This window comes from Arachis duranensis, chromosome 9, assembly GCF_000817695.3.
Source record: "Arachis duranensis cultivar V14167 chromosome 9, aradu.V14167.gnm2.J7QH, whole genome shotgun sequence".
In the NCBI taxonomy this organism is placed as follows: domain Eukaryota; kingdom Viridiplantae; phylum Streptophyta; class Magnoliopsida; order Fabales; family Fabaceae; genus Arachis; species Arachis duranensis.
In genome coordinates, this window is record NC_029780.3 from 31179443 (window position 1) to 31191183 (window position 11741).

The 11741-nt window shown below is 37.0% G+C and overlaps 1 non-coding gene across 1 annotated transcript; it reads right to left on the reverse strand.

Moving 5' to 3' along the window:
- Positions 1-10569: 10569 nt before the first annotated feature.
- On the reverse strand, positions 10570-10673 carry LOC127741769 (small nucleolar RNA R71). The gene has a single exon (XR_008002975.1). It is a non-coding gene; the product is annotated as a small nucleolar RNA R71 (small nucleolar RNA).
- Positions 10674-11741: the final 1068 nt, after the last annotated feature.

Here is an 11741-nt window from a genome sequence, read left to right on the forward strand (position 1 = left end):
ACCAATAATAAAAAATAAATTTGATTATTACTATACGATTCAATAATAATAATAATAATAATAATAATAATAATAATAATAAAAAAACTTACCTGTATTGACATACTCATAAAATTTTGTCAAAATCTAAAGCGTGTATGAAAGAAAATTCTCCATATAGATGTTGGCTTGTTAGTGCTTTTTCATATCAGGTTCAACTATTATATCAATTTTATCACCATCTTCCGTTGGACTAAAATATGATAAGTACCTTTAAATTTCTTGTCGCTTTCAGTGTTATAACCTGTCCAGTCAATGTTAGGCTCCACTAAATCAACCCCAACTAGTTCTTCAAACTCAATATATAACTCGATAATTGATACTTTTGTCCGTGTTTGCTGATATATCAAATATTTCTTGCGTGCTTGCTTTGTTAGCACATATATCATTTGAAATTGAACGAAATCACTGAACACTAACACAGGCTGCTAAAAAGAATATTTATGATTCTCTTTAATACTTGATTATCTACATATTGATAAAGTACAATCTTAAATTCTTTGCATGTTGTTGTAAAATAAACATCACATAAATTTTTATATACAAAATTGACACCCCAAATGTTTGAGAAAAAAATTGATCATTATAATATATTTTTAAACTAATACTTTTACCTATTTTTATATTCTTATTAAACTCATTTAAATAATTTTTTCTCCAAAAGAAAAACATCCTCATACTTGCATTCAATCTAAAAATTTGACTATTTTGCCTTCATAATATTTTAATTAATAATTATATTCTTTTTAATAAGAGAAGTACAATACACCACCTATGTACTGTGAATATGTCTTTGCATACTGTAAATATACCTCCTAGGTATTAATAATTTTTTGAATTTTTTTAAATGAATAATTTAGTTATTTTATTTACAGATATAGATAATTTATAGTTTAATTACCATTTTGTATTATTTTATATATCTTGTTTACAATGTAAACGAGTTGAGTTTAAATGTATCTCGTTTACATTATAAACGAGATAAGACATGTCGTTTACATAAGAGGAGCGATATGCATATATTTTGTTTACACTGTAAATGAGATACACTTAAACTCAATTCGTTTACACTGTAAACGAGATAAAGTACGACAAATTTCAATCAGCTATAAAAAGATCTGCAACTATTAGTCTTTTCTACAAATATTTCGCTTCTTCTTCTCCTCCATTTCTTTAATAAATTTAGTAAAAATATCTAGTGGTAGTGGATATATTGTTGTAAGTGTGTATCTAATTGTCAGATGAGAAACAGTGACACTCACTACAAGAATTAGCGTATTTATCGACGCAAAAAATCGATGGCTATCTCTCCTGTCGATATTTTAAAAAAAATAATTAAAAGTAAAGTAATAAAATCGATAGCTTGGTTGTCAATTTTTTGATGATGCATTAAATCTCCTTTTAACCATTGTCATATTGTCGACGAAGTGGGGGTTGAAAATACTTTTATATTAAAATCGACAGACATGGCATCTATTTTTATATTTAAAATATCGACAAAGTTTCTGTCGATAAATTTGAACGGTCCAGATTACTTTTTAAAATCAAATAAATGGTGTGGATTCAATGTATAAAATAGATGCTAAAGGCGTTGTTTTTTTTTTTCAAAATAAAATCGACATACACACCGTCGATTTTTATTGCTAAAAACACTAGCCCGCGTCCACTTCCCGCTCCAAATTCAGAAACACAATTTTATCCTTTTCTTTTCTATTTTGCATTCCACTTCTTTTCTGCATTCAGAAACACAATTTCAGCCCACTTTACGGTTGCGCCGCCGCCACTGTCGCTCCTCTTGCTGGCGCCACCTGTCGCTCTATTGCTGCCGTGCCGCCGTTGCCCCTTCTCTTTGTTGCCGCCGTCGCTCCTCCTACTTTGGTCCTTCTCCACTCTCTCTCAATCGAGCTCACAAGAACCAGGTATCATTTTTTGACTGTTACTGAACTCTTTTCAAAGCCAACTTCAGTTTCATTTAGAAATCCTCTAAACTAAGATCTAATTGTAATATCCTGTTTTCTAAATCTAGAAATTCTGGTCATGTTTATTCTGGTCATAATTTACCGCTCTAGACACATGCTGGTACTGTATGGATTCCAATTTCCAAAACCACCTTATTCTTGTTATCGTCACTACGTACCAACTATTCAAACCCTAAATTTGGTGCATGCATTTCTGTGTTGAGTGTTGGCATTCGTAATCTGAACTGTGAAATTAAAGGGAGTAACAGTGATAGAAGATGTCGTGGCTGAGATCTGCAATGACCAAAGCAGTGGAGGTTGGGAACAATACCAACCTCGCTCGCGCCGTCGTACAACACGCCAGCCAAGCCGTCGCCGAGGGTGCCAAAATCCTTCAGGATCGCATTGTAACTTCACTCTCCCTTCTTTTTGTATTACTTTCGATTTTGCCTGTGATTGCTACCCGAATTCCCAACTAGGTCAAAATTTGTGTCCCCTTCATGTTTCTAGTGACTTATTGATAAACCACTATTTTGTGGTCTATCCTGTACTAAATTGAGTGGTATTTATCAATTCTCTGTATAATTATTCATATAATTTGCATGGTTTTACAAATCCTTCCCAGTGTTATTCTATGATTGAAAACTTGCTTCCCAAGCCCTTAAATTGTGTATTTTTAATTCCTCTTTTTACCATTCGATGCCGTGATCCGTGTGTTAAATGTTTTCAAGCTTTATACGGCAGGAATGGCTTAGAGGATGGAAAGGAAGCTTGCAAAAATAGAAGGAACACAAGAAAACAAAGGAGCTGACCAACAAGGACCGGCGCGCACGCGCACTTGACGCGCACGCGCAAATTTGGCGCATTCCCTATGGACGCGGACGCGTACTTGCCGCGGACACGCGAAACGCGTAGAGGACCATCGACGTGCACGCGTACCTGACGTGTACGCGTGACATGCGCCACGTGCAAAAAACGCAGAAAACGCTGGGGGCGATTTTGGGCTGCGTTTGGAAACCCCCTAATCAATAATTCGCACTCTCTTAGCAACTTGTTGGGAGACGACCTGGGAACTCTACTCCCCGTATTTATTTCTAAATTTTGTGACAACCCCTTTTAAATTGATATGCGGAATTCTTATCGATTAAAAATTGTACTTGCAATGTTAATTTCTGTTTTAAATTCTTAATCGGTAATTTTTCGTACGTCAATTTTTGGCGTCGTTGCCGGGGAGTTGCAACAGTGTGCTAAGTTATTGATTAGCGTAAATATTTTTATATTTACATATTTGCATATTCTATTTTATATTTTTATATTTTTATTACCATGAGCTGTATGTTTCTCTCATTGAATGACGCATTCACCCCGTATAAGGCGAGCTCGGCGTCAGTTAGCCTCTGAGGGTGGTGATGTGGGCACTACCAATTCACTAGTCTTATCTGAGGACGAATCTGAAGCATCATTTAAGGGAGAAACAAGCTCCTCTTCTACTGACTCTGTTGATTTACGCGCAGATAATATGACAGCGCCCAGGAGGGTTACTCTCCAGGAAGCAGGAGCTTCGGACTTTACACTGCCACCTTTCCAAGCGCGTCATCCAAATCTGGGCATAGATGTTGAACTGAAGACTGCACTAATCAATCTACTGCCAAGGTTTCATGGCTTGCCTACTCAAGAGCCTCTCAAGCACCTCAGAGATTTTCAGACAGTCTGTTCTACTGTTAGGGGTCATGGTGCAGACGAGACTTCTATTCTGCTAACTGCCTTACCATTTTCTCTTGAGGAAAAGGCGAGGGAGTGGTACTACACTCAACCTGAAGCAGTTGTTACTAACAGGGATACACTCAGGAGAGAATTCTTAGAAAAATACTTTCCAGTTGAAGTTTCTGATAGACTGAGGAAAGAAATTTCCTGCATTATTCAAGGCGAATCAAAGACTCTGTATGAGTATTGGGAGCGCTTCAGAAATCTCCTAGACGCTTGTCCCCACCACATAATTGACAAGTTGGTGTTGATCAGCTACTTCACACAGGGCATGAAGTCTCAAGACAAGACTACATTAGATGGTGTGAGTAATGGTTCTCTGAAAAAGTACAAGACTGCGGATAAAGCGTGGCAACTGATCACCGATCTAGCTGAGTCCACTCGGAATGCTAGGCATAGGAAAAACCATCCCAAGGCTGTTGTAGAGGTTTCCTCTAGCAGTGAGAATACTGCTCTCACACAGACACTATATAAGATAACCAACTTACTGAAGCAGATACAGCTGAATCAACAACAACCTTAGCCTCCTCCACAACAACAGTATCAACAGTTAGCCCCTCAGAGAGTCTACGGATTATGTGCATGCAATACCCATTACACTGATGAATGTATGTAACTCCAACAAGAAGACACCACCGTGGCAGCTACCTATAACTTCTATGACCGCCCTAATCAAGGCTACTATTAGCAAGGTGGTAATTACAACGAATGTGGGAACTACAATCAAGGTTGGCAAGACAACTCCAACCAAGGAAGGAGGGACAACTACAACCAAGGAGGCAGAGATAATGGTGGTAATCAGAGGTGGAACAACAACAATAATCAGCAGAACAAAAACCAGCCTTGCCGAGTACCTTACCAAAGGCAAGCCCAAGGATCTCAAAACAACCAATAGCAGGTCCCTCAAGTCACTTACCCATCTTCCTTTCCCAATGACGAGTTGCTTCACTCTCTTGCACAAAATCAAACGACCATGGAAAGCACACTTACCGGTCTAACCTCTGCTATACAAGCTCTCGTCTCCCAGATTGTATCATTGAATACCTCCAACAATCAGCCTGCAAGCTCAAATACACTTCCTTCTCAACCTTTACCCAAACCTAAAGGAGGAATCAATGCCATTATTTTGAGGTTCGGGACTACATTGCCAGAGAGGAGTCATGAGGAGCCGAGCTCAAAAGCAAACATCCCAATTGAAGACTTGTTGAGGTAGAGGATTGATGAGTGGATAATTTATACGCTTTTTGGCATTGTTTTTAGTATGTTTTTAGTACATTTTAGTTAGTTTTTATTATATTTTCATTAGTTTTTAGTTAAAATTCACTTTTCTGGACTTTACTATGATTTTGTGTGTTTTTTTGTGATTTTAGGTATTTTCTGGCTGAAATTGAGGGATCTGAGCAAAAATCTGATTCAGAGGCTAAAAAGGACTGCAGATGCTGTTGGATTTTGACCTCCCTGCACTCGAAGTGGATTTTCTGGAGCTATAGAAGCCCAATTGGCGCGATCTGAAATGCGATGAAAAGTAGACATCCTGGGCTTTCCAGCAATGTATAATAGTTCATACTTTGCCCGAGATTTGATAGCTCAAACAGGCGTTTCAAGTCAGCTCAAGAATTTTGGCGTTTAACACCGGAACTGGCACAAGAATGGGAGTTAAATGCCCAAACTGGCACAAAAGCTGGCATTTAACTCCAAGAAAAGTCTCTACACATGAAAGCTTCAATGCTCAGCCCAAGCACACACGAAGTGGACCCGGAAGTGGATTTTTACGTCATTTACTCATTGTTGTAAACCCTAAGCTACTAGTTCTCTATAAATAGGACCTTTTGCTATTGTATTTTCATCTTGGTAGCTATCTTTGAGTAGTCTTATGCTATCTTAGATCATGGGGCTGGCCTCACGGCCATGCCTAGACCTTGTTCTTATGTATTTTCAACGGTGGAGTTTCTACACACCATAGATTAAGGTGTGGAGCTCTGCTGTACCTCGAGTATTAATGCAATTACTATTGTTCTTCTATTCAATTCAGCTCATTCTTGTTCTAAGATATCACTTGTTCCTCAACTTGATGAATATGATGATCCGTGACACCCATCATCATTCTCACCTATGAACGTGTGCCTGACATCCACCTCCGTTCACAGATGATTAGCCGTGCTGTGACAGAGCACATTGAACATTTTCACTTAGAGGATGGGACTGTAGCCATTGACAACGGTGATGCCCAATATACAGCTTGCCATGGAAAGGAGTAAGAAGGATTGGATGAAGACAGTAGGAAAGCAAAGAGATGGAAGGGACAAAGCATCTCCATACGCTTATCTGAAATTCTCACCAATGAATTACATAAGTATCTCTATCCTTATTTTATATTCTATGTTATCCTCCATAGCCATTTGAGTCAACCTGACTGAGATTTGCAAGGTGACCATAGCTTGCTTCATACCAACAATCTCCGTGGGATCGACCCTTACTCACGTAAGGTTTATTACTTGGACGACCCAGTGCACTTGCTGGTTAGTTGTGCGAAGTTGTGATAAAGAGTTGAGATTGCAATTGAACGTACCATGTTGATGGCGCCATTGATGATCATAATTTCGTGCACCAAGTTTTTGGCGCCGTTGCCGGGGATTGTTTGAGTTTGGACAACTAACGGATCATCTTGTTGCTTAGATTAGGTATTTTTCAGAATTTTTAAGAATGAATTCTAGAGTTTCACGGTGATGTTCTTATCATCACCAAAGCTGATTGATTCTCATCAATTTAGCTCTTGAATGTAATGTCCTGTTGAAGCTTGGCTAGCCATGTCTAATCTCTTTAGACTAAAGCTTTAGACTAACATTGCATGATTCCTGGAATTCTTATTAAAAGTTTTGATCCTCTTTATTTTCTTTTTCCATATACTTTTCGAAAAACCCAAAAAAATTACATAATCATAAAAACCAAAAATATTTCTTGTTTGAGTCTAGTGTCTCATTTTATGTTTGGTGTCAATTGCATGTTTGTGTTCTTCTTGCATTTTTCGAATTCATGCATGTGCCTTCATTAATCTTCAAGTTGTTCTTGATGATTTACTTGCTCTGGTCTTTAAATTCTCTTGAGTACTTTGTTGTGTCTCATATGCATTATCAATTTGTTAGTGTCAATAGTATACAAACTTTTAAGTTTGGTGTCTTGCATGCATTGTTTATTTGATCTTAGTTGCATTTTGATTATTCCTCATTATTAAAAATTCAAATTTTTTTTAATTTGTGTCTTTTCAAGTCAAATAATACAAAAAATTGAAGATTCAGAACATACAGCAGAGGAATTACACAGAAAAAGCTGGGCGTTCAAAACACCCAGTGAAGAAGTGATGAGCGGATAATTTATACGCTTTTTGGTATTGTTTTTAGGTAGTTTATAAGATGATCTAGTTACTTTTAGGGATGTTTTCATTAGTTTTTATGTTAAATTTATATTTCTGGACTTTACTATGAGTTTGTGTGTTTTTCTGTGATTTCAGGTAATTTCTGGCTGAAATTGAGGGACTTGAGCAAAACTCTAAGAAGGAGGCTGACAAAGGACTGCTGATGCTGTTGGAATCTGACCTCCCTGCACTCGAAATGGATTTTCTGGAGCTACAGAACTCCAAATGGCGTGCTCTCAACGGCGTTGGAAAGTAGACATCCAGAGCTTTCCAGCAATATATAATAGTCTATACTTTATTCGAGAATTGACGACGTAAACTGGTGTTCAATGCTAGTTCCATGTTGCTGTCTGGAGTAAAACACCAGAAACACGTCACGACCCGGAGTTGAACGCCCAAAACACGTTACAACTTGGCGTTCAACTCCAAAAGAAGCCTCAGCTCGTGGATAGATCAAGCTCAGCCCAAACATACACTAAGTGGGCCCCGGAAGTGGATTTATGCATCAATTACTTACTCCTGTAAACCCTAGTAGCTAGTCTAGTATAAATAGGATAGTCTACTAATGTATTAGACATCTTTGGTCTCAGTTTTAATTAATTATTCATCTTAGGAGGCTATTGATCACGTTCTAGGGGGCTGGCCTCTCGGCCATGCCTGGACCTTTCACTTATGTATTTTCAACGGTGGAGTTTTTACACACCATAGATTAAGGGTGTACCGTGACACTCATCATCATTCTCACCTATGAACGCGCGTGATTGACAACCACTTCCGTTCTACCTTAGGCCGGGCGCATATCTCTTGGATTCCTTAATCAGAATCTTCATGGTATAAGCTAGAATTGATGGCGGCATTCATGGGAATCCGGAAAGTCTAACCTTTTCTGTGGTATTCCGAGTAGGATTCCGGGATTGAATGACTGTGACGAGCTTCAAACTCCTGAAGGCTGGGCGTTAGTGACAGACGCAAAAGAATTAAGGGATTCTATTCCAACCTGATTGTGAACCGACAGATGATTAGCCGTGCTGTAACAGAGCATTTGGACCTTTTTCACTGAGAGGATGGGATGTAGCCATTGACAACGGTGATGCCCTACATACAGCTTACCATGGAAAGGAGTAAGAAGGATTGGATGAAGCAGTAGGAAAGCAGAGATTCAGGAGGAGCACAGCATCTCCATACACCTATCTGAAATTCCCGCCATGGAAATACATGAGTAACTTTATCTTTATTTTATGTTTATTATTTACTATTAATTTTCGAAATTCCATAATCAACTAGTATCTACTTGACTGAGATTTACAAGATGACCATAGCTTACTTCATACCAACAATCTCTGTGGGATCGACCCTTACTCACGTAAGGTTTATTACTTGGACGACCCAGTACACTTGCTGGTTAGTTTAACGGAGTTGTGTCCACACATAGCAAAGAGGCATTATAATGGAATATATTCCATACAACAACAAAGAGTACAACATTGATGATCACAATTTCGTCCACCAAGTTTTTGGCGCCGTTGCCGGGGATTGTTCGAGTTTGGACAACTGACGGTTCATCTTGTTGCTCAGATTAGGTAATTTTCTTTTCAAAAAGTTTTCAAAAAATTTTTTTCTTTATTTTTCATTTTTTCAAAAATATAATTTTCAAAAAAATAATAAAAATACAAAAAAAATTATAAAATCATAAAATCCAAAAATATTTTGTGTTTCTTGTTTGAGTCTTGAGTCAATTTTTATGTTTGGTGTCTTGCATGTTTTCTTTGCATAAAAATTTTTTCAAAAATATGTTTTTGATGTTCATCATGATCTTCAAAGTGTTCTTGGTGTTCATCTTGACATTCATAGTGTTCTTGCATGCATCATGTGTTTTGATCCAAAATTTTCATGTTTTGGGTTATTTTTATGTTTTTCTCTCTCATCATCAAAAATTCAAAAATAAAAAAATATCTTTTCCTTTTTTCTCTCCTAATTTTCGAAATTTTGGGTTAACTTGGTCAAAAATTTTTAAAATTAGTTGTTTCTAACAAGTCAAGTCAAATTTTCAATTTTAAAAATCTTATCTTTCTAAAATCTTTTTCAAAAATCATATCTTTTTCATTTTTTTATTATTTTCGAAAAATTCCAAAATCTTTTTCAAAATATTTTCAAAATATTTTTCTTATCTTTATGTCAAATTTTCAAAATTACACTAACAAGTAATATGATTGATTCAAAAATTTAAAGTTTGTTACTTTCTTGTTAAGAAAGGTTCAATCTTTAAAATCTAGAATCCTATCTTTTTAAAGTTTCTTGTTAGTTAAGTAATTAATTTTAATTTTAAAATTAAATCTTTTTCAATATATATTTTTCTTAAAAATCTTATCTTTTTATCATATCTTTTTCAAAATTTTATCTTTTTCAAAAATTTGATTTCAAAATATCTTATCTAACTTCTTATCTTCTTATCTTTTCAAATTTGATTTTAATATCTTTTTCAACTAACTATTTGACTTTTTGTGTGTTTCTTATCTTTTTCAAAACTAACTAACTACCTATCCCTCTCTAATTTTCGGAAATACCTCTCTCTTTTTCAAAAATTCTTTTTAATTGTTTTAAATTTTAATTTTAATTATATCTTATCTTTAATTTTCGAAAATCACTAACAACTTTTTCGAAATTCTCTATCTCTCCTTCTTCTATTTATTTATTTATTTACTAACACTTCTCTTCATCTCTCCTCATCTCAGATCACCACCTCTATCCTTACCCATTCTTCTTCACTACTCTGCCCTTTCTTCTTCTACTAACATAAAGGATCCTCTTTACTGTGACATAGAGGATTCCTCTTTCTTTTCTTGTTCTCTTCTTCCCTATATGAGCAGGAACAAGGAAAAAGACACTCTTGTTGAAGCTAATCCAGAACCTGAAAGGACTCTGAAGAGGAAACTAAGAGAAGCTAAACTACAACAATCCAGAGGCAACCTTTCTGAAATTTTTGAACAAGAGAAGGAGATGGCAGCCGAACCCAAAAACAATAATGCAAGGAGGATGCTTGGTGACTTCACTAAACCGACGTCCAAATTTGATGGAAGAAGCATCTCCATTCCTGTCATTAGAGCCAACAATTTTGAGCTTAAGCCTCAACTAGTTGCTTTAATGCAACAGAACTGCAAGTTTTATGGACTTCCATCTGAAGATCCTTACTAGTTTTTAATTGAGTTCTTGCAGATTTGTGAGACTGTTAAGAAAAATGGAGTAGATCCTGAAGTCTACAAGCTCATGCTTTTCCCTTTTGCTGTAAGAGACAGAGCTAGAACATGGTTGGACTCACAACCTAAAGATAGCCTGGACTCCTGGGATAAGCTGGTCACGGCCTTCTTGGATAAATTCTTTCCTCCTCAAAAGATGAGCAAGCTTAGAGTGGATGTTCAGACCTTCAAGCAAAAAGATGGTGAATCCCTCTATGAAGCTTGGGAAAGATACAAGCAGATGACCAAAAAGTGTCCTTCTGACATGTTTTCAGAATGGACCATATTAGATATATTCTATTATGGTCTATCTGAGTTTTCCAAGATGTCATTAGACCATTCTGCAGGTGGATCTATTCACCTAAAGAAAACGCCTGAAGAGGCTCAAGAACTTATTGACATGGTTGCAAATAACCAATTCATGTACACTTTTGAGAGGAATTCCGTGAATAGTGGGACGCCTCAGAGGAAGGGAGTTCTTGAAATTGATGCTCTGAATGCCATATTGGCTCAGAACAAAGTGTTGACTCAGCAAGTCAACATGATCTCTCAAAGTCTGAATGGTTGGCAAAATGCATCCAACAGTACTAAAGAGGCAGCTTCTGAAGAAGCTTATGATCCTGAGAACCCTGCAATGGCAGAGGTAAATTACATGGGTGAACCTTATGGAAACACCTATAATTCATCATGGAGAAATCACCCAAATTTCTCATGGAAGGATCAACAGAAGCCTCAATAAGGCTTTCATAATGGTGGAAGAAATAGGCTCAGTAATAACAAGCCTTTTCCATCATCTTCTCAGCAACAGACAGAAAATTCTGAACAGAGTCCCTCTAATTTATCAAACATAGTCTCTGATCTGTCTAAGGCCACTTTAAGTTTTATGAGTGAAACAAGATCCTCCATTAGAAATTTGGAGGCACAAGTGGGCCAGCTGAGTAAAAAAATCATTGAAACTCCTCCCAGTATTCTCCCAAGCAATACAGAAGAGAATCCATAAAGAGAGTGCAAGGCCATTGATGTAATCAATATGGCCGACACAAGGGAGGAGAAGGACAAAAATCCTAGTGAGGAAGACCTCCTGGGAGGTCTCTCAAACAAGAAGGAGATCCCTATTGAAGACCTAAAGGAATCTGAGGCTCATATAGAGACCATAGAGATTCCACTAGATCTCCTTCTGCCATTCATGAGCTCTGAAGACTATTCTTCCTCAGAAGAGGATGAACATGTGACTGGAGAGCAAGTTGCTCAATATCTAGGAGCTATCATGAAGCTGAATGCCAAGTTGTTTGGTAATGAGACTTGGGAAGGTGAACCTCCCTTGCTCATTAGTGA